General features: G+C 35.4%; 1 pseudogene; it reads left to right on the top strand.

Moving 5' to 3' along the window:
* Positions 1–16661: 16661 nt before the first annotated feature.
* On the top strand, positions 16662–20283 carry LOC18108266 (probable terpene synthase 6; annotated as a pseudogene).
* The last annotated feature ends 2002 nt before the right edge of the window (positions 20284–22285 follow it).

Genomic DNA, 22285 nt, shown 5'->3' with positions numbered 1-22285 from the left:
AAATCTTCCTTTCTTTGTCAAGATATCTTCAACAAATAAGTATTGTATATTTACACTACTTTTAGTTTAAGTATAGTAATTGTTGTTGTATGTGTCAGTATACATGCTAGGATCTTCATTTCTTCATCTACATATCATTAACAAATAAATATCATATATTTACACTACTTTTAGTTTGTGTATAATAATTGTTGTTGTATGTGTTAGTATGCATGCTAAGATCTTGTTTGATTCAATTGCAGCTTTGAGTATTATATGATATGCATAAGATTTTGTTTTAAATTTGTTGCAAGTTTAATTACTTTTATTTTGATTTACAAAATTATACACAATTTAAACTAAACAATTGCAATCTTTTAAATATCCTACAATCTTAAAACAAAAACATGTTTGTGTGTGTTTTTTTTTTGTGTTTGTACGTATGTCAAATCTATTTGTATTATCTAATTTTTTTATTTATATTTGTGATAATATTGTTTATAAAAAACTAAATTACAAACTTGACATTGTTATAACTTTACATGCTAAATTATTAGAAAATTATTTTAATTGTTAAAATCTTAATTTGTCTCAGCATATTTTTATGTTTAGCATGTTTATAGCCAAATTTTAATCATAGATGTTTGGTTATTATTTTAGAAAAAATATCATAACCTCAAAACAAGATATGGTTAATGCAATAATATTGCTTTGACAAGTACTACTTCAGTAGAGAATATTCCACTATCACCTTTTATGTTGGATGGTGACAAACCTAAAATGTTCATTGGATTGAACGTTAAGATATGACAATAGAAAATATTATTCTATTTAATCATCTTGAACTTCACAATGCTATGTCTTAAGAAGTGTCAAATATGTTGGATAATGAATTTGATCCCATTTGTCATTGTCGCACCTCAGTAGACGTCGCGGACAGGGGCCAAAATAACTATCATAAAAACTCAAAGTCACCACCTAGTAATTAAAGGAAACTAGGGATCCTAAGAATGCACTGGTTCCATAGATTCAGATAAGGGGTTACTTATATGTTTAAGGGAGGAACAATGTCACGCTTAAAACATCCTTTCTTGTGAAAGGTTTCCTTTACCATTTGTTTTCTCCTAAATTTGTCTTCTTGATTGCAATCAATTACCTTCATTATTTTTTAGCCTTTTTTATTTTTATTTATTTTATCTCTAATTATTTTTCTGAAAAATTTAACATGGATTCCTAGACACGTCAGAAAATAACATCAATCTTTAAAAATAGGAGATTTGTCAAAGATATTGACATTAAATTCTTAAAAGAAACTTTTGTCGAAATAGTACAACATAGGTATAACCTGTACGAGCTTGATAAGCTTGTTATCAAGCCCAATGCTAAACAATACTTTTTTTTACAAAGCTAAATCATGAAAAATGATTTTTTTATTTTTTATTTTTTATTTTTATGCTAAACATAGTATTTAAAAAAAATGCTAAATTATGCAAAAGAGAGATATTGTAACATCCCCCGTTCCAGGATAAAGACAACAATCTAATGTCAACCGAAAAACAGAGTAATTAATATATATATATATATATATATATATATATGGAGTTCATATTAAAGTATACTGAAATTTCGACAGAGTCTCCCCTATACTGGAAGGTCCCAAGTTATCGACATTTAACCTATTTACACTTCTAATAACCTGCATCTCCTAATTCAATCCCAACCCAATCATCCTGGGTCTCAATCGCACAAACATCATCATACATATCAACCACAATATTTATAATATACATTATATAACAAATATCATTATGGATGGATAAAAATATAAATACGTATACATGAACATGGTTATATGAACTACAAAGTTAAGTTCATTTAATCAAGATTAAATATTAATTATACAAATTAAGTTATACAAACATTTCCATGTTTACAAAAAATACAATGGTATACTCCCTAGAACCTAGATTACAAGAGGTGGACATATGCTAGGAACTACTCCTATCGTGCATGCGATGGTCCTGAAACAAAATATATATTATTGAAAACATAAATATCATAATAAATATAACAACACAAATATCTAACAATTCAAAAAGGGCAACATACATTCATATTTTGTTCACTTCTCCCTTCTGGTTTTCATTAGAATCCCTTTCTTGTTCAACTACTAAAAATTGTTTCCCCTCCCATTATCAACCTCCATTCCAGATTTTATAAGACCAATCATGATTATTTCTGCTTAACACATTACCAATATCAATTTCACTAGTATCATCATCACCCCGTAGGAGTCGATGCAAGGCGATCCCCTTACCCGGGATCCTAACATATACTAAATGTATGCTAGCCAATACATGGTGATCCCCTTACCCGGGATCCTAACATACATTAAATGTATGCTAGTCAATACATCTTGATCCCCTTACCCGGGATCCTAACATACACTAAATGTATGCTGGCCAATACATAATTCATCCCCCTTATCCGGGATCCTAACATACACTAAATGTATGCTAGTCCAAACATGGTGATCCCCTTACCCGGGATCCTAACATACACTAAATGTATGCTAGCCAATACTTGGTGATCCCCTTACCCGGGATCCTAACATACACTAAATGTATGTTAGTTCATGCCCCGAATCACACTTCTTATATTTCCTTTGTCAGTGATAATTTCATCACTTGACAATTCACCCAACAACGTTTCACCTTGAATACACATACATTCAGAATATTATCCAAAATATCAACATCATTACGCAAATTTTCCTCCTTTCACCTAATATCCAACATTCGGTAATTCTCATTTCGTATTGGTAACATATTAAATCATGAAAGTTAACTAGAAAGTATTGGTGCGATTCACCTACCTGCAATAGAAGCTCTAATCGTGCTCCCTACTGCTGTTGTTGCACAACGCCTGTGGTCCCTCCTGCAAATCACAGGTTTATCTCATAAATTTTCCTCACTCAATGATATGTTTTATAATAACCATATCAACAACCAATAAGTCTTTCTTTCCGTCATTTCTTTATATTTTACGTTTTTCTCATTACTCCTATTAATATTGTCATTCTTTGTTCAACCATAGTTATTATTTTTTTCTTTATATTTGAATTGTTACTGTTTAAATCTTGAACTGTTACTGTCCAACTGTTACTGTCTATACATTGGACTGTTACTATCTGACCTCTCCTTAGATTTTTAACTATATCTACAGTTATAGAACTCTGTTTCAAACGAGATTGGTCTCGTTGGAAATTTATGACACGAGGTTACAAGTTCTCTAAAGGAAGGAGAACCTAGTTCTGCCCCCAAGACAGTCAAAATTGCTCATCAACGAACATTGGACTGTTATTGTCCGACCTCTCTTCATATTTGTAACTATATCTAGAGTTATAGAACTCCATTTCTAGCGAGATTGATCTCGTTGGAAAGTTAAGACACGAGGCTACAAGTTCTCTGAGGAAGGAGAACCCAGTTCTGCCCCCAAGACAGTCAAAATTGCTCATCAACGAACATTGGACTGTTACTGTCCAACTGTTACTGTCTGACCTCTCTTCCGATTTTTAACTATATCTAGAGTTATAGAACTCCATTTCAAGCGAGATTGATCTCGTTGGAAAGCTAAGACACGAGGTTACAAGTTCTCTGAGGAAGGAGAACCCAGTTCGGCCCCCAATATAGTAAAAATTGCTCATCAACAAACATTGGACTGTTACTGTCCAACTATTACTGTTCGACCTCTCTTCAGATTTTTAACTATACCTAGAGTTATAGAAATCCATTTGAAGCGAGATTGATCTCGTTGGAAAGCTAAGACACGAGGCTACAAGTTCTTTGAATGACCACAAAACAGTGATAAAGTTTTTGAAAGAAAATATTTTGAGTCGATTTGGAATCCCTCGAGCCATCATAAGTGATGGTGGAACACATTTCTCCAACAAGTCATTTGAGTCTTTAATGAAGAAATATGGAATCACACACAAAGTTGTCACCCCTTATCACCCTCAGACAAGTGGAAATGTAGAGCTTGCTAATAGGGAGATCAAACAGATCTTGGAGAAAACAGTGAACCCTAATAGAAAAGACTGGTCTTTAAGACTTAATGATGCACTTTGGGCTTATCAAATTGCTTATAAAACATCATTAGGTATGTCACCTTATAGACTAGTCTATGGAAAACCTTGTCACTTACCTGTGGAACTGGAACATAAAGCTTATTGGGCTATTAAAGCTTTCAATTCTAACCTTGATGATGCTAGTCAGCTGCGAAAATTACAAATAAATGAGCTTGATGAAATAAGAAATGATGCATATAAAAATTCAAGAATTCATAAAGCAAGAATCAAAGAGTTTCATGACAAGAAAATACTGAGAAAAACATTCAATTTTGGTCAAAAAGTCTTGCTTTATAATTCTCGACTCCATTTATTTCCTGGAAAACTAAGATCAAGATGGAGCGATCCTTTTATTGTGAAACATGTGTATCCATATGGGGTCTGTGATATCGAGAATCCAAAGAATGACAATGATTTCAAGGTAAATGGACATCGTTTGAAAGTTTACTTTGACAATTTTTCAGTTGAAAATGACTCTATTGAATTGAGTGATCTTGTATATAAAGATTGATTCTTTTTCTCACATTGTTTTGTGTTTCGTTTTGGTGTAACTTTTGTTTTGCTAGTCTCTCTCACCTCGATCAAATGGCGGATAACGGTACTCCGTGACTTAAGTCGGTTCTTTCAGTTTCCCATAATAACTGATATCTGTATATATTTGTGCAATTCTTTGCTCTTTCGCCCATCTTTGAATCTCTTCTCCAATTCTCATTTGAAAATGGACACCACTCTTGAAAAATTAAAAAAGTATTTTCCCGTTTTGCCTCCAAATGCGATTGCAAAAATTTACCATGCTAGGTGTGGAAGATTGAGGTTGTTAATGAATCATGGAATTCCTGAAGATATTCGTTGGCTAATTGAAGTAAAGGTTCGATTATCAGGTGAGTCCTCTAATTCTTTCATTTCATACATGCCTAGGACAGGTAAAAGCAATTTTGCAAAGAAACGTCGTGCAAAACGACTGAAAGTCTGTCACCGATGTGCCAGATGGACTTGTAATGCACAATGTCGTTCTTTAGGAATGGTATCTATAAACCGTGAAGATAAAATACAATTCATTAAGGATGGCCTGAGTAAGGGGTCTTTAGATAATCTTCTATTGACTCTTGAGACGCATCCTAGTGGAGATGTGCATCGTGCAATTCATGATTTATAGCCACAATTCCATAAAGAACATGCTCGACATAGTCTTGGGAATCTGACTAAAAAAGACCATGTTTGCTAGTTTTTAAGAAAACTGGATAGGAAGCCTATCCCCGACCTATAGAGGGCGTTTAAGCCGTTCTTGGACGTAAAACCAAGGGAAGATGTGAGCCACAATCACAACTACCTATACATACACATTGATTAGTACTTAAAAGTGCATTTTTATCAAGGTTTTATATCATCATTTTGCACTTGAAGTATCAATAACTCATTAACTAAAACATGTTTTATAATAACAAGTCTGATACCATAAGATACCTTTAATTTATGGTAAATATTCATCTTAAATGCAGGCCTATCACATGAATAAAAGGATTGATTGATGAGTTTAAGTACGGAAATTGAAAGGACAAAGAGAGGGCCAAACTTAGAAAAGAGATGCTGGTTCAGTCCAAACTGGAACACTGTTCGGTCATTGGGTCATATTTGGAACTGTAGATCTTGGATTTAGGTCTGCCTTATATGGATGGAAAGCTAAGACATAGGCCTAAAACTTTCATGCGGAGTCTAAGATTTAAAAAGGTAGTTTTCAAGTCCAAATTGTAGCAACAACGGAGAAGTCCGAATCTATCCTGCAGCCCAAACACTGTTCAGTGTTCAGCCCATATCTCGAGTTCTAAAAGTCCAAATGACCTCAACTTTTTTTTCTGGAAAGATGAGACAATTTCCTAGAACTTTCATGATTTAAGTCTATTCAAATTATGATGTTATCAATGACGTTGTTGGCAGACAAGAAGATAAGGATTGTCACCAAGTCAAGATGTGGCCACCCACTCAACAATTAGTCAACAAATCAATAGTTCTGAATTTTAGCCTGTAAAAGGAGGCATTTGCCATGTATTTAGGCATCTTGGTTTTCAGATCAAGATCATGCTCTTGCTCTCTCTTTATATTTTGTAATGCTTAAGTTTTGCTTATATTAATCTCTTGCTTATGCTTTTCATTTCCTTTCCTTGTTTATTTATATTTTTCTTTTTCATTATGTTTAGCTAAGTTTATCATGTCAAGGTGAAAAGGTTACACTAATGGTATAAGAATAAGAATAATATAAACTCAACATGGACCTTAATGTTTGATACTAACATGTTTTATATTTGTTATCTTGTTCACTTTTAATATTTTGCTTGTTAAATGGTTAATCTAGATTTATGTTGTAGAACCCTTGGTACAACAAATACTTGACACTTTCATAGCCCAACCGTATGGTATAACCGACACCTATGCTATGAAAGGAACTTGATTTGTTGTTAACATAAGTTATAATCATGAATGCCTGACAACATTTACAAGTATTAGCATTATTCGAATAAGATAACTAATGTAATCATGTTAACAATTTATAATCCGATTGGAACCTCCTTTATGTGTGGTTTTCAGTTGAGTAATAAAAAGAGTTTATACTATACTTGTTTGAAATACCATTAGTGGATCCTCTAACCTTGACAATTATTTTATCCTTGTTTAATCCTTACATCAATATCACATCTCAAAGCTCTCTTTAACTTGTTGTTGTTGTTGTTGTTGTTGTTGTTGTTCTTATTATTTATAATTTTTATAGTTAACCTCCATGTGGTTCGACCCCGGTCTTGCCGGGTTATTTATTACTTTGATACTCCTGCACTTGGGAGAAGACATCAATCTTTTGGTCGTGTCACACATGCTTTTTCAAAATAAATAAAGAGAGAGAGAGAGAGTGAGACTCCAGCTGGCCTACATATAGGTGGTATGATTGCATTTTTAATTTCTCATCTATAAAATCTTCTCTTCCTTCCCTTCATTTCTACTCATCCCATACATTCAATAGATATATAAGTGTGTAGAAATGGCAGGTTCCTCAAGTCATCATATAAGAAATATTTGTGTTTTCGGTGGATCCAGTCATGGGAAAGAAAAGGAGTTTTTAGAATCAGCAAATCATCTTGGTCAGGTACTAGCCGAGAGAAAGATTCATTTAGTGTATGGGGGAGGCAGCCTTGGGTTAATGGGGGTTGTGTCAATAGCTGCATTTTTAGGAGGCAGTCAAGTTTTGGGGGTCATCCCCAAAGCTTTAGCAAAAGGGGACATCATTGGCAAAACAATTGGAGAGGAACTACAGGTCCCCACAATGTCTGATCGACTGAATGCAATGTTTAACCATGCTGATGCCTTCATTGCTTTACTAGGTGGTCTGGGCACATTGGAAGAGATCTTTCATATTTTCTCTTGGGCCCAACTGCACATTCACCATAAACCCATAGGTCTATTAAATGTTAATGGTTTTTATGATAATTTCTTGTCTTTTCTTGATCAAGCTGTGGAACAGGAATTTCTTACATATTCGGCACGACAAATCGTAAACTCTGTTGCTACTGCTGAACAATTGATTGACCAACTACAATCTTTAATCCCTGTAATTGATCCCTCTATGAGTCGCATAAATTGGTCAACTAAGGAAAGCCGTAAAAAGCTTAGATTGGATTTGAGCCTTCGTTTGTGAAACCTTGTGTCTTTTGGTTTTATTAATAGCATATTATTTTGTTTTCTTATATTTGTTTAAGTGTGTTTCAGGTTTGTCAGTGTTCGCTATTTCAGGTGATGTCTTCTATATTCTATCTTTCTACCTTATGACATTGAGGACAATGTCTCGTTCTGGTTGGGGGGAGAGGGTAGTAGTTGACATTAAAAAAAAAAAACAAACTTACTAACTATTTTTGCTATTATTAAAACCATTTGACAAAACTATTATTAGGATGGCAGAGTAAGGAGAAATTTTATTGACTCTTGAGACGCATCTTAGTAAATATTCTTATCAAGGTTTATCAGAATACTTCTTGAAATATTCAGGTTTAAAAACTCTCGCATTGTTATCACTTGATTCTGCTCATATACTCATTTAACAAGTATTCTTAAACCTTCATTTTCACACACACACTTTAACATATGATTGTGGGTTGCACATTGGATTATTACATTATTTATGTTCTTTTGTTAAAGGTAACAACTAAGGGAAAGGGATAGTATATAATTTGCAAAAATAAAAAATAAAAAAATTGATGATAATAAAAACATAGATAAGTTTGGTTTCGTAGCCTCCCTAACCTAAGCAATTAAGCCCGAAGGGGTGTTTTAACACCTAATACCCTAAAGTCAACTGACTTGGGAGCTATTGGCCCAACGCTTGTTACATGGGTTAAGGAGAAAAGCTTAAGGGAATCAAACATTGCACTATCTACATATCAGTATCTGCAACACAAGTTACTAAGCTCGTAGAGGTGTCTCAACACCTAATGCCCTAAGACCAACTGGTTTGGGAGTCATTAGCCTAAAGCTCGTTACATGGGTTAAAGATGCATTGTGTTTTAAGTTATATGTATATATATTATAAAAAAAATAATAATCCCAAACCAAGGAAGTTAACCTTAAACATTAGAACATAATATTGTTTTCTTCCAATAAAAGCCCCATCATCTATGTTTTCATACGTTGAGCACATAAAATGAAAGGTTTATTAATATTTTGTTTAAGAGGTATTGAGCATATATATATAAATTTAATGAGAGTTTGTTTACTTGGATAGATTAATGGAAGTTGAATGATGAATGCCTTGCTTTGTGGAACTTGCAAATTATTTTTCTATTTTAACGCTTTGATTACTAGGGACTAGTAATAAGCTGGTTGGGGGGTGTGATTAGTACTTAAAAGTGCATTTTTATGAAGGTTTTATATCATCATTTTGCACTTGAAGTATCAATAACTCCTTAACTAAAGCATGTTTTATAATAACAAGTCTGATACTATAAGATACCTTAAATTTATGGTAAATGTTCATCTTAAATGCAGGCCTATCACATAAATCAAAGGATTGATTGATGAGTTTAACTACTGAAATTGAGAGGACAAAGAGAGGGTTAAGCTTAGAAAAAAGATGCTGGTTCAGTCCAAACTGGAACACTGTTCAGTCATTAGGTCATATCTGGAGCTGTAGATCTTGGATTTCAATTTGGTTTATATGGCTAAAAAGTTAAGACATAGGCCTAAAACATTTATGGGAATGCAAGACTCAATTCTGCTATTTGGAAGTCCAAATCTTAGCAACAACGAAGAAGTCAGAATCTGTCCTGCAACCCAGACATTGTTCATTGTTCAACCCATATCTCGAGTTCTAGAAGTCCAAATGCACCGATTCATTTTTTGTTGGAAAGCTGAGACAATTTCCTAGAACTTTCATGAGGACAATCTATTCAAATTCTGATGTTAGCAAGGACGTTTTGTTCAGACAAGAAGATAAGGATTGTCACCAAGTCAAGATGTGGCCACCCACTCAACAATTAGTCATCAAATTAATAGTTTCAAATTTTGGCCTATAAAAGGAGGAATTTTCCATGTATTTAGGCATCTTGGTTTTCAGATCAAGATCATGTTCTTGCTCTCTCTCTATATTTTTGTAATGCTTAAGTTTTGTTTATATTAATCTCTTGTTTATGCTTTTCATTTCCTTTCCTTTACTTAGTTAACTTATATCTTATTTATGTTCTTATCTTGTTTATTTATGTTTTTCTTCTTCATTATGTCAAGGTGAAAAGGTTACACTAATGGTGTAAGAACAAGTATAGTATAAACTCAATATGGACTTTAATATTTGATACTAACATGTTTTGTATTTGTTATCTTGTTCACTCTTAATACTTTGCTTGTTAAATGGTTAATCTAGATTTATGTTGTATAACCTTGGTACAACAAATACTTGGCACTTTCATAGCCCAAACCGTATGGTATAACCGACACCTATGCTACGAAAGGAACTTGATTTGTTGTTAACATAAGTTATAATCATGAATACCTGACAACATTTACAAGTATTAGCATTGTTCGAATAAGATAACTAATGTAATCATGTTAACAATTTATAATCCGATTGGAACCTCCTTTGTGTATGGTTTCCAGTTGAGTAATAAGAGTTTATACTATACTTGTTTGAAATACCATTAGTGGATCCTCTAACCTTGACAATTGTTTTTATCATTGTTTAATCCTTATATCAATATCACATCTCAAAGCTCTCTTTACATTATTATTATTATTATTTATAATTTATATAGTTAACCTCCCTGTGGTTCGACCCCGGTCTTGCCGGGTTATTTATTACTTCAACACTCCTACACTTGGGAGAAAACATCAATCTTTTGGTCGTGTCAGGCCCCAAAACACGTCCTACAAGGTTAGGTACCAACTGCCTTAATATGTCCTGCCTCTAGACACTCTTCTTTCGATGTGGGATGTTACATCTAGTATGGAAGATGTTCTTCCTTTGTTGCTCCACATCATCCTCATTAGTATGAACACTGAGTGACCTTCTAATCCCCAAAACTTTATCACCAACAACATACTTTATATCACTAGCATCATCAAGTGGTGGCATGTTATCACAATCAGACTCCTCACTAGTGGACACAATCTCTCTATCATTTCTTAGAATCATAACTCGACGAATTGTACACTCTGATGCATAGTGTCCCCATCCCTGACACTTGAAACACTTTATATCACGATTACGCTTAGGTTGGACTTCTCGCATAAGTTTTTTATTATTGGCCGAACCTGCTTCTTCATGGAGGTAGGTTCGGCAACTTTAGAAGTCACCAAGGGCTTCGATGACTTACTACCCTCTCTCCTATAATTCTCATCTTCCAACCCGAAAAAGACCTCGAATAAGCTCTAGATCATGTACTACTCTTCCTTTTCAACTGTCCTTCAACTTTAATGGCCAAATGCACTAACTCTTCCAATTCAACATAAGATTGCAACTCCACAACATTAGTTATGTCTCTATTCAAGCCATTAAAAAACATAGACATAGTAACTTCCTCATCTCATTAACATTAGCTCTAATCATAGTCACCTCTAATTCTTTCTGATACTCCTCCACACTCTTACTACCATGTGTAATAATTTGTAAACGATTAAACAATTTCCTATAATAGTTTTAGGAACATACCTTTTCTTCATTATTGTTTTCAACTCTTCCCACGTCCTAACTGGTCTTTCTCTATTCCTTCTTCTTTCTACCACCAATCTCTCCCACCAAACCATGGCATAATCAGTAAACTCCACTACAACTAACATAACCTTCTTTTCTTCATAGTACCTATGGATGTCAAAAATCATCTCCACCTTTTTTTCCCAATCTAAGTAAGCTTCCAGATTAGTTTTGCCCTTAAAGGCTGTGGTTTTTAACTTAATACTACCTAAATTTTGGTCTACATCACCCAAATCATCAAAATCCCCTCTATAATCAAAATCCCTATGTGGTCGAATATGTCCCCTTCTTGGCTGATTCTCATACCTCTCCCCTATGTGTACGAAACCCACTATTACGGTTAAGATCATCCTCTGCTTCATCTATAGAGTTTCCAGCAACACTCTCCTCCTTTCTTAGCTTCTCTATCCTTTTTACTACGTCCCCCATCAGACCTAGTATCTAATTTTTCAATCCTAGTCATCAGCTCACCAAACATAAATTTCATCTATTATTGTATTCTCGAAAGCCCATCTTCTAGGATTTCACCCTTCTTCTGTGGCACACTGTTAGAAGACATTATTTAAAAGAAGCTATACTGACTGAAAAAGTTGAATTTGTTACAAATTCATACCAATCTACAGACTTATTTTGATTTTGATGTAAAAGACTTAAAGACAGAATTAACAGTTTGGATAATATATCCAAATTCATTTCTTCTTGATTGAATTGATTGAAAGGCATTCCTATAGCTCCAATAAACAAGGTAAATAGTTCCAAAACAAGCATCGAAAATAATATAATATTATCCGATTCCTGGGGATAGGAAAAAATTCTTTTAGTACCAAAATGATTAATAGTAATAAAAGGACACGTCATCTTTCTTATAGTACCACCAGTTTGATATATTTTCTTCCAAAAAAAACATTTCTTTTTTTTTTAAACCTGCATGAAAATCGTTAGCAATAAAAATAACACCTCACACTGTAACAACTCGACTTTTTCAAGGCCAAAATCGATGGATTTTTTTCCGTCAAGTTCTTGATGTTTTTCACCATATTATTTTACATATTTGTCATTGCATTCCATTCATTAAGAAGGCGCAACCCATGTAGGATAACGTAAATCAACATTCCAATAAAATGAATTTTCAATACACATGCCCATAATATTATATTTTCATACTCATAGGTTTACATTACATCATATTGACAAACTCATAAATTCACATTCCTCTTTTAGTCTCGTTATCATCACGAGTTCATACAAGAGTGTCGAGCGGTAAGTTACACAACTAGTACTTTCATTATCCTGACCTCATGTAATTTCATAATATAACATCCTCATAAGAAGAATACCACATGCATATATTCATACATGTCATATCTGCATGTTCGCACATACACATCCATGTCCCATTTCAATTTTTCATTACAAGTCTTTACAAAAGGGATTGGACGACTAATTGAGCGAGTAACATGTTTGTTCATACATAACTCATATCACCTGTAACATATGAATACATATTCTTTTCAAAATGTATGAGCCGCGAAACGAATTTCCTTACGCACCATGTTGGTATGATGTCCTTGTTCTAGCACAAGGTAATTTCAAGCATTATAGGCAATTTAAGAAAACATAATAAAGCATATAGAATGAAGAAAGAGCTCTTAGTCAAAGAGAAACATGAGAGAGAGACTCTCCCTTCTCCGGAAGGATTTCACTTCCGATTACGTTCACTGGCTAGGTTTTCTGAAGTTGTTATGTGTCTTCAGTGACCTTTGATTTCTTATGGCTAAATCTAAAAAGAAATCATTGTTGATTCGCCTTGCTCAGCTGGATGGCCCCTGCCTTATGACTAGGGCTTCTCCAGCACCCAACGGCAAAACCGAATTGTGAATTAGGAGAAATCTCCTACTAAGCTTGCTATGGGGGCTCTCATCCTGGTGGTGATGCGATCCAAGCAGCAAAGGATCCATTGGAGGTTCTGGTTGGTCTAGTTACAAGACTTAGAGTTAAGAGGTTCAAAGAGGCTTTCAATAGACTTCTTCAAGATACGTGGGCTAAGGTGGACTTCAAGAGGATATTAAATAATGATGAGAAAGCCGTGATTAATCTTATTCATGTTCAAGAGGGGCTTGTTGGTGTAACCAAGACCATTACACAAGGATTGGGAGAAGAAAACTAGATTCGGACACTTTGACCTTTCGCTACCTTGTTTTATCATAACTGGAGCTACAGGTTGAATTTTGAGGTGATTTCAGTTGGGATGGAAACTGGACTTCCATACCTTTCCAATGGTATATGACATGCCTTTTAATTCTTTCAGATGAGAGAGAACCATTCGTTTGAAGTTGGTCTTTGCTCCTGCCAGATAGACTGCGGAAATAACCGAACTTGTCTTATTAAATTAGTTAGGCTACTAAACTTTCTTTGAGATCGTTTGGCTACGCGGTTGCGGCTGCGTTTTAATTAAAACGCAGTTGGCAGCCGTTTGGTAATGAAAAAAAAGTGATTTACTGTTCATGGGTTCCACATGATTTTTGCGTCCGAAACGCAGGTAATGAAAAGCAAGGAATTCCTGCTTTTCACGCACTGTGCATGCTAATTGCATTGTTCACTGAACAGTGTAATTAGCATGAACAATGCACATTGATACAATGTTCATGTGAACAGTGCAAGAGAATTGCACTGTTCACTTAAGAAACAATGAACAGTGCAATTCACGTGCACTGTTCACGAGTAAATTGCACTGTTCACTTAATGAATTAAATTCACTCACACTGTGATGTGAACAATATTTTTTTTCCCGAAAAACTAGTATAGAGTGAATTAAATTCACTCACACTGTAATATCAATTTTATACCTGATAATATTTTATCTAATTTTATTACACGCTCAAAAAATTATGAAAACTGTAGTTCTTATCGGATGAATTTTGTACGTAATGGAATTATAAATAGTTTAATGGAATAATAAAAAATATTTTATATAAAGTATTATTTATTTCATGATGTAATAGGAGTAATTAATTCTACAATATTTAAATTTAAAACCATCAATATTAATATATATTTTTTAAAATTATTTTATAACCTCAATTTCAAAAGCATTCTTAACCAAACACATTAAACTACTTTTTCTTCAACCTCAATTTCAACTACAGTTTTAACCAAACACCTATTTTTTCAAATCAACCTCAACTAAAAGTACTTTTTATAAAACAACTTCTTTCAAACCACAACCACAACAGCTACCGCAATACCAACGAAACACTTGTTTGGGTTTCAGACTTGTTTATTTTATTTATTTTAATTAGTTTGGGTTAGTTTTAGCTTGGTTTTATTATTATTTAAATTGGATTTATATGTAACCCATTAGGGAAACTAAGGTTTTTGACTTGGGGTATAAATACTCTTGAGAATAATTTTCAGCACACTTTTTTTTTGCTAATAATATTTTGATTTTTACCAACTTTTGGTTGTCAATCTTGGTTCTTGATTGAACTTTCAACTCTTCAAAGAATTGACCAATCTTTGTTGTGAATTTATACTTCTTTTGCTCGTCTTCAGGTGTAGGCGTTGTGATTGGAATGGTTTATAGTCTTGTTATCTTGGAGCATGTCTTCCATTGTGATAATCTCATTCCCCCACCTATATATAAACATGTGGTTTACATTCTATCTTTTCGAAAATCTGATTCAAGATTATTGCCGAACACTGTATAAGGTTCCACATTATACATGCATTTGGATTGTGACTGCTTTTTTGCCCTTATAACAGGGAAGCCGCCTACGTTTAAATTTCAAAGATATTTGTTTTGCAACTTTCCCCTTGCTTTCCTCTGTCTCTAGGCCTAGGCCTATGACTTGCCCAAGTAATAGAATGAATTTTAAACCATATTATGCATACTTTAACTATAAATGGGTCTCTTAGGTTTTCATTTGCCCCAATAAATTACTTTTGAAATGTTGGTAAAAGGCTCGATCTCCACCTTAGCACCCACTCTTTCATCTTAAAAATCCATGGCTGGTAAAGTTTTTAGCAAATCTCTAGATCAATTAATTATTTCAGTGTGTAATTATTTACATCTTTCATTTTCATACCGGTAAAAATGGCTATTTGTGATGGTTTTCATTTTCAAAAGTTTTGATCATGGCCATCTATAAGCTAACTTTTCTTAACAGGGTTCCACATTATACATGCATTTGGATTGTGACTACTTGTTGGGTCGTTCTGCTAAACATGACCCAATGATGCAGGCCCCAAGTGGGTATCCAGCTGCTGGGTCATTCTACCAAGCATGACGCAATGATGCCGGGTCCTTTTATCAAGCATGACCGATAATGTTGGGCCCTGCTGCCCAACAATGTTGTGCCTAGATGGGTACTCAGTTGTTGGGTCATTTGGCCAAGCATGACATAATGGTGTTGGGCCCTGCTGTCTAGCAGCGTTGGGCCCAGATGGATACCTAGTTGTTGGGTCCTTCTACCAAGATCCAAGTTTATTAGGCTTGACATTGCCGCAAGACTCAATGATAGTGGGTTTGGGTAACTAGCAAGGCCCAGCAACGGTGGGCCTAGCTGAAGCAGGACCCACTAAAGTTGGGCCCTGCTTCCACCAAGACCCAACAACAGTGGGCCCAGAGATGCTAGCAGGACCCACTTATGTTGGGTATTGTTGTCAGCAGGACCTAGCAGCGGTGAGCCCAGAGTTGTGAGAAGGACTCACTAAAGTTTGCCCCTACTGACACTAGAACCCAGCAGCGGTAGGCCCTGCTGCCACCAGAACCCAGTAGCGTTGGCCGCCGGGTCAACCCAGTAAAAACCCAGTAGTCCCTTTTTTTCGAATTTGTTTTCTCTCCTACCTAGAGACCTCTCTTTTTTCATATTTTTCAGTCGATTACCAAGTCATTTCAAAGTTTACTATATAAATATTAGAAGAATATTTTATTTTTTCAATATGAGATTTCAAACCGTTTAGCATATATGCTCTATGTTCACAAGAAAAAAGTTATTGATAGACTAATCAGTTCCTGGTAAGACTAATTTAAGACTAATTGAATCAAACAACTAACCCTTAACAGTAGGGATTTATTGATAGAGTGGTAACAAACCACTACAGCAACCTATCGTCTAGAATGACAAATCACAACATTAACATGTGAAGACATTATTAACCTAGATATAATGTTTGTACCATTTTTCTTTGCTTCAATACCAAAATCACATCCATCATTTTTTTTTATGTATATTACGAATTTCCGTAAGAAAAGTTAAAGCACGTAACGTCTTGATATTTTATTATAAATAGCCTTCCATTGATGATTTAGATACTCAACCAGTAATTAAAAAACTGGCCTCTAGTTCTTCTATAAAAAAATGGAAACCCAAGCACATTTAACAGCAAACAGTAATCGCCAAAACAATTCTCGTCCAGAGGCAAATTTCCCACCAAGCTTGTGGGGTTGTAGCTTCGCTTCATTTTCCTTCCCACAAACGGTAAACTACTTCTCTTCTATCTATGTATAGCCGTTGATTGCTTTTATTTTAAAGAAAGAATTCATCTTTCTATAGAGTAAAATTCTTTGTTTTTTTTAAGGATGAGGCATAGTTTCTAGAACTTTAATAATTGTTTAATTAGTTCAGACAAATTTGAGATTAAGTTATAACTAACTCTTTTTTTTAATATATGAAGCAATCATTTTAAAATCTAATTATTAAGACAGTTGATTCTTACTGAATATTTAACTGCAGGAATTCGAGCGGTACACCAGACAAGTAGACGTGTTGAAGGAAAATGTGAAGGACATGCTGATGGCATCCAAAAAGGATACAGTGGAACATATTGAATTCATTAATCTGTTATGTCGGCTTGGTGTGTCATATCATTTTGACGACGAGATTGAAAACAGCCTGAAAGAAATTTTTGATGACCTTCCTCATCTTCTTGAGAAGCATGACTTTGATCTCTACACTCTGTCACTTACTATTTCGAGTATTGAGACAGCATGGATTCAAAATGCCTTGTGGTGAGCGCATGCTTCCAGTACTTCATAGCCTTTCAAACCTTACTTAACATCTCCAAAATTAATTCTTTGACACTATGAGAGCATTAATTAATTCCAGAGGAAAAATTAAATCTTAACTTCTCAAAAATTAATTCTTGGACAGTACTTTAAACTCTGCTAAATCTTTCTTTCATTGACAAGAAGTAATCTATGGTCAAATTAAGATTATTAAAAAAATGACCAGAACAGTAAAATTATTCTTTCATGAATCAGTTGTGTTCGACAAGTTCAAGGACACCAATGGAGAGTTTAAGAAAACAATCATCAACGATGTTAAAGGCATCCTGAGCTTGTATGAAGCTTCGTTTTTAAGTGTGCATGGTGAACAGATACTGGATGATGCCCTAGTTTTCACAAAGGCAAACCTGGCGTCTTCGGCTATGCAATCAAGCCCACGTTAGCAGACCATATTAGGAATGCTTTGATCCGGCCCTTTCGCAAAGGCGTACCAAGAATAGAGGCTAGAAAATACATCTCTTTCTACGAAGAAGATGAGTCTCGCATGGACACTCTACTCAAGTTTGCCAAGATAGATTTCAATCGAGTTCAGTTACTGCATCGACAAGAGCTATCCATTCTCTCGAGGTAAGTTAGAGAGAACTATCAAACTAAGTTTCTATTGGAATTTCTTAATTTACTCGGTTGCTATTTACATTTTAGGTGGTGGAATGATTTAAATTTTTCTGAGGAGTTTCCATATGCAAGAGATAGAATTGTAGAGATCTATTTCTGGGCAAATGCAATCCATTTCGAGCCTCAATATGCTTTCTCGCGGATGGTGGTCACGAAATATACAAAATTTGTATCACTGCTAGATGATACATATGATGCATATGCATCTTTTGAAGAGATACAACATTTTACTAATGCAATTGAAAGGTTTGTTTCTTGTTATCTCAAAATCTTTTTTTTTTTTTATGAATACCGAAAAATTATATAAAGCTGGTCATGCAAATACAGCAAAACAAAGAAAAGATACAATAATAGCTATGGTAGAATAACAAGTTATAAGTACTCGTTATTCCAATCTGCTATACACCATATTTCTTAACAAATTCATACCAGTATAAAAGAAACTTGATTTATAAGAATGAATCCAAGATACAGAATTGTGAAAAAAAAATATATATATTCTCAATCCAGTATAATTACATCAAAACAGAGAGGAATGGAGGATGAACAGAGGAGGGAGATGAGCTGCGGTCATGGTTGGGTTACACAAACCCAGTTGGGTTCACTGGATATGGACATCCACTGTGATTTTTAAGTTACCTCATAGCCTTTCTCTTCTAATCGTACAAAGATGTTCAGGAAATGATACGTGATTTTCTGTCTCAATTTCAGATGCTGCATGGATGCCATCGATCAACTACCTGCCGAGTACTTGAAAGTTCTTTACAGAGCTCTTCTGAATCTTTTCAGTGAAACTGAGAGTGATATGGGAAAAGCAAGGACGATCCTATGCCTCATATTACGTGAAGGAGGCAGTAAGAATATTTCTCCAGGCTCATGCATTCCTTTTCTATTTCTAGCATAATACATTCTTTTTTATTTGTATGCCATTAGTTCAAAGAATTGGCGAGAGGCTACCGAGTGGAGGCGCAGTGGGCAGATGAAGGCCATGTCCCAACATTTGATGAGTATGTGCGCAATGGATTAACCACAAGTGCTTATGGGGTAATTACGGCAGTATCCTTCGTTGAAATGGATGAAGTTGCAGGACAGGAGGAGTATGAATGGCTAAAAAGTAATCCAAAAATTATGAAAGCTGGAAAGATGATCTGTCGTTTAATGAATGACATAGTGGGCCATGAGGTATGATATTTAAATCCCTAATTTTGAAAAGTTATTTTGATGTATTGATAATTGAATTCTCATTTACCATATAAATATTGAACCTATTTTGAAAAGTATTCACAAATTCTAAACAAGTATAGTTGAACAATATTAATAATAAACTTAAGAAGTTAGTGCTTTTAGCATGAAGACGTGGATTTCAGTTCCAGCATTACATTTGTTCATAGAACCCAATAGAATCACACAATTTAAAGGGTCAGTTCCACCATTACATTTGTTCATAGAACCCAACAGATTGAACCTGGGCTCTACTCATGAATATTCTTTTCTTTTTCTTTTTCTTTTTCTTTTTCTTTTTGTGTTTTGAATTTGTCATGCTAAGTTTCTTTTTTAACCATTATAATCCTATATTTGTTTGAAGGATGAACAAAAGAGGGGAGACTGTGCATCCGGTGTTGAATGCTACATGAAACAATATGATGCATCGGAGAAGAAAGCAATTGAAGAGATACAAAATATGGTCGCAAATGGATGGAAGGACATCAATGAAGATTGCATGAGGCCAACTAATGCTCCAATGCTTCTCCTTCAACATATTGTTAACCTTGTTCGAGTTACCGATGTCATGTATGGGGACGATGACGACGCCTACACAATCCCACTTAAGTTTAAAAGACTATGTCACTTTATTATATGTTGAGCAAGTGCCTATGTGTGAATAATGGGGTTGAATTCTTACGTTGAGCTCTTTATGAATGTTGCTGAATGAATGTATTGTAATAAAACGAGCAAGTGCCTATGTGTAAATAATGGGGTACTGACTAGCTCGTGAACATTATAATTTCTAAGATAGACTATAAGTGTGTGTGTGATTGTTGTACTAGATGTGTGTGCTTTTTTTCCTCATATATATATATATATATATTGAATGTAAAAGTTTAATTAGTTTGAATTCTGCTTATTAAGAAAGTTAAATCTTGTTGTGAGTTATTTATTCTAAATTTTATATTACTTATGTATTTATTTCATATAGGATTGTTGGTTTTATCACTCTCCCTCTCTATGTAATCTATCTTTTGAGGTTTATAAAATGGAATGACCTTAAAAATCTTATGTATTTAAAATGAATTTTTTTCCAACTAACTTTTGTGTAGAGAATTAGCACTAATTTTTTACCTTGTCATAAAATATGATACCCTTTGTTGCTATCCAATTTTTTACCCATGTTTTGATAAATTTTCAGAAAAATCCAAAAATAGCGAAAAATAATGAAAAATCCAAAAAAATAAGAAAAATCAAATTTACAAAAAAAGAAAGAAGTTGAGGGACCAAGTTTGGAAACCTAACAATATTTTTGCCTATAAATAGAAGTTTTCAACACATACACAAAGAGGGGTAATTTTGAGACAGAAAAATTTAGGGCAACTACAAAAACAAAAAACCCTAAACCTAAATTTTCTCTCTCGGCCAAAAGGTGTCGCCGCGCCCCCCCCCCCCTCCGTTTGGATTTTTGACCTTTTTCCCTTGCACTTCCTCCTCTTCCCAAGATTTGTCCATCTTCTCCTCTCACAGCCCCGGTCTCTCTTCCCTCACACTACCGAACACCAGCCCTTCCTTTTCCTTGGCTAAAACCAAAACGACTTGCTTCCCTCTCAACAGATTCTCCTCCATTTTTGCCCACCAAAAATCAGCGCCGTCTCCAGCTCCTTCTCCCCTCAGCCACGACCTCTCTCCTTCTCCAAGACACAGCAACTCCATTTTTCCCCTTGGCCGACCTCCATTGTTCCCCCCATTTTCCCCCTCTGTTACACAGCCTAGCCTATCTACAGTCTCCCTCTGCTCTCCCAGCCGACCCAACAGCCCCATTGTCGGCTTTCACAAACAAGCTCTCTTCCTCGGCCAACCGTTCCCCAGCTCTAACCGACCTCTCTCTCAGCCACCGTGAACAGACCACCCTCTCACTCTCCTCTCATCCGGTCTTCGCCGTCAGCAGCAGCATCCCCCACAGACCCAGATCGGTCCGCCGCTCCTTCCTCCTTTGCTCTTTCAGCCGCTCCCGTCTCTGGTAAACAGAGACCCGGCTCTCGTCGGCCAGTCTTCTACTGCAGCTGAGACACACAACGGCGCCCACAGACCCACCATTGTCCATTTCCCCAGGGACGACACCCACAGCTTCGACCTCCAACACTCCTTCCACAACCGCCAGATCTGTCGCTTGAAGAAGAAGGAAAGAATAACAAACCCAAACAGAGCAGCAGACCCGAGAACAGACCTGCACAAAAAGACAAATTAAAATCAACTGCCTGTTGTGTTTTCGGTTGTTTTGCAAGTCACCGCCGGTGTAGGGAGACAGAGAAGAGGAAGACGTTCCTGATCCACCGGTTTTATTGCCTTCATCGGCGGCGGCGCATGAACCCACACGCCGCCAGTGGCGGTGGAGCAATGTGCCGCCACTGTTCCACCACTGTTCCCGAGGGTTTGAGTTGTATGTTGCAGCGTGGTTGTGGTATGGGATTGATTGAGGGTCTAAATTTCAGCAAGACTGGTCTTGTATTATCTCACCTTCAGTTTGCGAATGACACCCTTATATTCAGCTCAGCTTCCTTATCTAGTTTACAGAATGTAAAGCGTATCCTTTTGTGCTTTGAACTTATATCGGGGCTGAAAGTTAACTTCTACAAAAGCAGTATTATTGGAGTGGGTATAGAAGATCATATATGTAATTACACAGCTCAGATTCTTAGATGCAAACAGGAACAACTCCCCATCATATTCTTGGTCTCCCCATCGGTGCAAACTTGAGCAGAATTTCGATGTGGAAGCCTATTATCCACAACATCAGCTGCAGGTTGGCTTCATGGAAAGGCAGATTCCTATCTATTCAATGTCAGTTGGGCAACAGTTACTCTTCCGAAAAGTATTGAGGGTCTTGGGATTGGATCTTTAAGGGATAAAAACAAAGCTCTGTTGTATAAATGGTTATGGAGGTTTGGCTCGGAGGAATCAAGTTTATGGAAGGAAGTGATCAAATTCATACACAACACTAATTGCTCCAGTTTGATGACGCAAGCTCCTCTTACAGGAGCTGGAAGCACATGGACCCGTATGGTCA

This window comes from Populus trichocarpa, chromosome 19, assembly GCF_000002775.5.
Source record: "Populus trichocarpa isolate Nisqually-1 chromosome 19, P.trichocarpa_v4.1, whole genome shotgun sequence".
Lineage (NCBI taxonomy): Eukaryota > Viridiplantae > Streptophyta > Magnoliopsida > Malpighiales > Salicaceae > Populus > Populus trichocarpa.
The sequence above is the reverse complement of the archived record's forward strand: the minus strand, read 5'-3'. Positions and strand labels throughout refer to the sequence as shown.